This window comes from Penaeus japonicus, unplaced genomic scaffold, assembly GCF_977035675.1.
Source record: "Penaeus japonicus unplaced genomic scaffold, GWHDUDI00000001_assembly GWHDUDI00000028, whole genome shotgun sequence".
Lineage (NCBI taxonomy): Eukaryota > Metazoa > Arthropoda > Malacostraca > Decapoda > Penaeidae > Penaeus > Penaeus japonicus.
This window is the reverse complement of record NW_028234430.1, coordinates 22,186,779-22,192,778: the sequence shown is the minus strand read 5'-3', so window position 1 is coordinate 22,192,778 and position 6,000 is coordinate 22,186,779. Positions and strand designations below refer to the sequence as shown.

The 6,000-nt window shown below is 42.0% G+C and overlaps 1 protein-coding gene across 7 annotated transcripts in view; it reads right to left on the bottom strand.

Annotated features, from left to right (window-relative positions):
- The window catches only part of OtopLa (proton channel otopetrin-like a), a 419,182-nt gene that overhangs the window by 211,508 nt on the left and 201,674 nt on the right, over nucleotides 1-6,000 (bottom strand). The window contains exon 2 of one of the 7 annotated variants that reach the window (XM_086553524.1): nucleotides 2,559-2,596. The exons of the other annotated variants lie outside the window; for them this stretch is intronic. The gene's annotated coding sequence lies outside the window, so the exon portion shown is untranslated. The remainder of the gene's footprint in view (nucleotides 1-2,558; nucleotides 2,597-6,000) is intronic. 7 annotated transcript variants of the gene reach the window in all.

The following is a 6,000-nucleotide window of genomic DNA, read 5'->3' as shown; positions in this document are numbered from 1 at the left end:
GGGAGAGGGAGAGAGAGAGAGAGAGAGAGAGAGAGAGAGGAGGGGAGAGAGAGAGAGGGAGGGAGAGGAGAGGAGGGAGGGGGGGAGGGAGGGAGAGGGAGAGGGAGAGGGAGAGAGAGAGAGAGAGAGAGAGAGAGGAGAGGTGAGGAGAAAGAGGGAGAGAGGGAGAGAGAGAGAGAGAGGGAGAGAGAGGAGAGAGAAGGGAGGAGAGAGAGAGAGAGAGAGAGAGAGAGAGGGAGGGAGGGGGGAGGGAGGGAGGGAGAGGGAGAGGGAGAGGGAGAGGGAAAGATGGATATATATATATATATATATATATATATATATATATATATATATATATATATAGAGAGAGAGAGAGAGAGAGAGAGAGAGAGAGAGAGAGAGAGAGAGAAGAAAAAAAGAAGTAAAAGTAGGAGGCGGAAGAGCAAGAGAATTCCTAAGTTTGAAGAAGAAAGAGAAAGGACGAGGAAAACAGAGAACGAAAGGAAGGCATTGGAGAGGAGTGGAATAAAGAGGAATAGACGAGCGGAAGGGAAAGGAAGAAGTATTGAGCAGTCTATCCCGAGGAGTTTATGAAGGGCGACAGCAAAAGGGGAAGAAAGAGGAGGATAGAGGAAGGAAAAGAAGAAGGGGAGAATAGATGGAGAAAGACGAGAGAAATAAACAACAACAGAAGAGGAATAGGAAGAAAATCTACAATAAAAGGAAGAATACAAGAAAAAAGTAGAGAGGATAACTAAGGAAGAGGGAAAAGGGGAAGAATAAAAGGAGAAATACGAGAGAGAAAAAAGAAGAGGAAGAAATTCAGTATAAAAAATGAAGTCAAGGAAAAAAAAACATGATAACGAAAAGAAAATAGCCAGAATCATATAAGGAATACCAGATAAAAGACATAGAGGATATCATAAGAAAAGGAAGAAAGGGAAGATTAGAAGAAGAAAGGCAAGAAGAAAGACATAGAGTGTATCATAAGAAAAGGAAGAATAAAAGAAGGAAGGCAAGAATAAAGCATAAAGAAGAACAAAGGAAGAGGAAGAAATGGTAGATTAAAGGAAGGAAGAAAAGAAGAAAACAAACAGGATAACAAAGAAAGGGGAAGAAAAGGTTGAAGCTAAGAAAGAAAAGGTTAAAACCTCAAGGTATCCAAAAGATTCGAGAACTTTCATGTGAAGTATTATAAATTCTTCTCGTGTTTTTTTTTTTTTTTTTTTCTTTTGACGAAGGACGAATCTCTGAATCGAATACAAAAATACGTTTTTCCCTTTTCTCTCCTTTCAGAAAACAAAACCCTAAAAACCTCCCATTCCTTTTCAGACGAATCGCCAGCACTCGGCCAACGCCACACCGTGTGTTACAATCTTATTATTTTTCCACAAATTATAATACTTCCTGGATCACTTGGTCGAAGTTTCGATAAATTAATCTGAACGATTGGGAGAGCGGTCGAACTTTCAGGACGGGATGCTCGCTCGCTCCCTCGCTCTCGCCCTCCTTCCCTCTCACATTCTTTCGTAGCTTTTCTTCTGCTCTTCCTTCGCATTATTATCATTATCATCGTTGCAATTAGGATTATGATCTTTATGATAGATATGATTATCAGGGTTATCCTCAACACTTTCCTTATCCTTATTAACACTATTATTATTAAGATTATTATCATACTCATCATCACCCTCATAATCATCTTTATCTTTCTCATCCTTATCTTCATCATAATCCTCATATCATTCCCCTCTCTCTATCTCTCGAATCCTCTCCTTTTTCCTCCCTCCCTCTCTCTCTAGCGCTCTCTAGCTCCCTCTCTCCCTCTCCCCCATCTCTCGCTCCCTGTCCTCCCTCTCCCTCTTCCTCTTTCTCCCCATCCCTCTCCTTCTTCCTCTCCCTCATATCTCTCTCCCAATCTCCCTCTCCCCCTTCTCCCTCTGTCTCTCTCTCTTTCTCCTTTCGCAGTGAGATTTGCTACGACTATTTTATGGCCGGATGGAGGTCTTAAATCCAGGTCGAACAAACATGCAAAGACTGCTTACATAGTTCTTCTCATTCCTCTTTCCTCCTCCTTCGTCCCTACGTCTCACTCTCTCGTCCTCTTTATCGGTTTTTGACTAATTCGTCGCGAATTAGTCTCTCTATATATACTTCTCTCTCTCTCTCTCTCTCTCTCTCTCTCTCTCTCTCTCTCTCTCTCTCTCTCTCTTTCTTTCTCTCCTCCTCCTCCTTCTCTCTCTCTTCTTTATCCCTTTTCACTCTGCTGCTCTTCATATTCTAACTTCTTCAAAATCGTCCGTGCGTAATTAGATAAAACACACACACACACACACACACACACACACACACACACACACACACACACACACACACACACACACACACACACGTGAAGGATTCATGCTAAACAACGAAGGAAAACGCAAGAAAGCACACGAATATGTTTCATCAGGGCTTGACCCGAAGAAGCACTAAATGCGAAAAGGCCTTCGACATATTTGTATGTTTTCCTGTGTTTTCCTTCGTTGTTTTGTTTTCAACACACACACGCAGACACATATATTCATACTCACTTCGTAATTGACCTCACATGTCCGACCTCGAAGCTTACCTGGAATTAAGAAAACATTATTAGTACACTATTATCAATATTTCAGATCATATGTATGACATTTTGACTAACTAATCTGAGATGAGGAGATAATATGATATAGTGAGGAGAGGAAATGAGAGTTTGACAGAAAATGTTTGTGCGGGGAGAAAGTAAGTAGTAAATAAATAGAGATAGATTGATAGAGAGAAAATAAGAGATGAATAGAGAGAGGGAAAGAGAAATAGAGATAGATAGATAGATAGATAGATAGATAGAGAGAAAGAGAGAAGATAGATTGGTAGAGAGAGACTAAGAGAGAGAGAGAGAGAGAGAGAGAAGAGAAGAGAGAGAAGAGAGAGAAGAGAGAGAGGAGAAAGAGAGAAGAGAGAGAGAGAGGAGAAAGAGAGAAGAGAGAGAGAGGAGAAAGAGAGAAGAGAGAGAGAGAGAGAGAGAGAGAGAGAGAGAGAGAGAGAGAGAGAGAGAGAGGAGAGCGGGAAGAAGAGAGAGAGAGAGAGAGAGAGAGAGAGAAAGAGAGAGAGAGAGAGAGAGAGAGAGAGAGAGAGAGAGAAGATAGATTGGTAGAGAGAGACTAAGAGAGAGAGAGAGAGAGAGAGAGAGAGAGAGAGAGAGAGAGAGAGAGAGAGAGAGAGAGAGAGAGAGAGAGAGAGAGAGAGAGAGAGAGAGAGAGAGAGAGAGAGAGAGAGAGAGCGAGAGAGAGAGAGAGAGAGAGAGAGAGAGAGAGAGAGAGAGAGAGAGAGAGAGCAAGAGCGAGAGAAAAAGCGAGTGAGAGAGAGAGTTAGAGACAGATCGGGAGCTGGAAACAAAACAAAAAAGAGAGTGGGTGACCAAGAGCGGGAATTACCATAGACAAACAGAGTCATAGAATACTAATAACTTTCAAATATTCATGTTTATGACACGTAAATCCTTACCAATGCCTCAGTACGTTTACCGAGGATAAGTTGATACAACAGTAAACGTAGATGCGAGAATGGTAACCATGGCAACGGACAATGAAAACAGCAACGGGGAAGAACGAATCTTAAAAGACAGCAGCCTAAATGAAACAGCTAGTCATGAAAAAAAGAGCAAATTATGTAATGCCTGACTAATTTTTGCTGTGTATTTGCCCAAAAAATGTATTTTCTATCTCTCTCCAATCTTTTATATATACATTTAAGAAGTATTTTTCTTTAGAATTCCTCGTACTTCAACATACTCATGTAATGCACTTATATTTTCGTCTTACCTTTTTCGCTTTACAATATCGCTTTGCTTTCTTTATCTATCTTTCGTCATCTATTTCTTTTCTCATTTGTATTCACTTACATTGTTTCCCTCTTCCTTCCCCAGTTATCTACGATTACACAAATACAGACAGACCTAGAGACAAACAGAAATCCACACGCACGCACTAAATGGCATGTTAGGGAGGTCCTTTGAGCTAAAGACACAGGGACATTTACTAATAATAGATGGCGCTCGTTGTTGTGCGATGAGAGGAGGCCAAGTGCAAGGATCCAACCGCGACACGAGTATGATATAGTGTTTATATGCACGGTGTTGTCGGGCGGTTGTAGGTGTTGTGTGGGTATTTGTTGTCAGGCGGTTGCGGATGTTGCCGTGGGTGTTGTGTGGGTGTTTGTGTTGTCAAGTGTTGTTTTGGCAGATATTTGTGCATGTGTTTGCGTTTGTTGTCGGGTGTTCGTGGGTGTTGTGTCGATGTTTGGGTTGTCAAGTTGCCAGGTGTTCGTGCAGTGTTGCGTTGTCAGGAGGTTGTGGGTGCTCTGTTGTCGGAAGTCAGTGTGTTGATATATGTTGTTGTCAGGTGTCAATATGTCTTTCTGTTTTCCTTGTTGCTGTCAGGTGTCACTATTGCCTTATCTTCCCAGGTCTTACTGTACCTCTCGTATCGTATGATGTCAAGATTCATTATGTGATCAACAGTGAATATTGTGTTTTCTTGTGTCTCTCTGAACATGAGACCGAGGCTGATGAAAGTCATGCAACACTCTAAAGGTCGTATATTCCACGAAGAATGGGACTTATTAGAGAAAAATATATTCCTTGATCACAGAACAAACAAGTCACGTCATCTATCTGGGTCACCATTCCAGTTCTGGGACAAGAACTGGTGTTACTTGGTATAATTAGGAGTTAGTGTTAGTTCAAACATTAAAAAAAAACATGTTAAGAATCCAGACTCAAATAAATATGTCACTCTAAGACCTGTCCTTAAAGGTGTTAAAGAGTAATGTCATGTAAATTCAATTTCTTAAGATTCATAAGTTGAGTTATCTAAGAGGCTACAAAATAATAACTTCAAACACAAAATCATTGTACCCATTTTTCGTTGTTTTTCTCATTCATTACTTTCTCATTCCTTCTTTCTTTTATTCATTGCTTCATTTCTTATTCTTCCTTCCTTATTCACGCAGAAATCCCCTTCCTTGGAGCCGTGATATTACGCTAAAGCATAAACGAAGACACAGACGCTCCACACACGACAGGAGGAGACCGATGACGTCACCGAAGCCACGCCCCCCAGACTAAAACGTTTTGGTGTCAGTGAAAGAAGTGAGCATCTCTCGACACTCAGATAATGGCACTCTGGCTAAAGAGTGTCAGCGACAAGAACTCTTCAACACTCGCAAGAGACTTAGGCAGTTGAAAAGGAAAGAACGAAAGAGAAAAAGACAGACGAGTGGATAGACAAGTAGGTAGATATTTAGGTATATAGGTAAACAGGCGAGTGAATAGATAGATAATTTGATAGATAGATAGACAGAGAGAGAGAGAATGAAAGACAAATAAAAAGAAACAAAGAACGAGAAAGACAGACAGAGATCCTCTTCCTAGATCGCCCTCCCCAAAAAGGACGAACCAGCCGCCTCAGGCAAGGAGAACATGTCGCGCGCCTGAAGGATTCATCCCTAATTGCGCTTATTGTCATTATCAAAGCTGGATTAATTATTCTTGTGATCGAGAGCTTTGGGGAGATGGAGAATGAGGGGAGGCCGAGAAGAGCGACAGGGGAGGAGCAGGGGTGGGGGTGGGGGTGGGGGGTGGCTGTCAGAGGGATGATGGGCTAGTCAGCTGGGCGGTCAAATGCTTGACCTCCCGTCAAATCCTGACAGGATAATTATTTTATTATCATTTCACTTATTGCATTCTCCGTAATTAATAAGCTTAATGGTTTGTCAAGACCTGAAAGCACGTATGCACACGCCTAAGTGAACATATATCCACACAGACACACACACGCACACAAACATACACACACACACACACACACACACACACACACACACACACACACACACACACACACACACGCACACGCACACGCACACGCACACGCACACGCACACGCACACGCACACGCACGCACCCATGCGCATGCGTGCACACACACCGCCAAA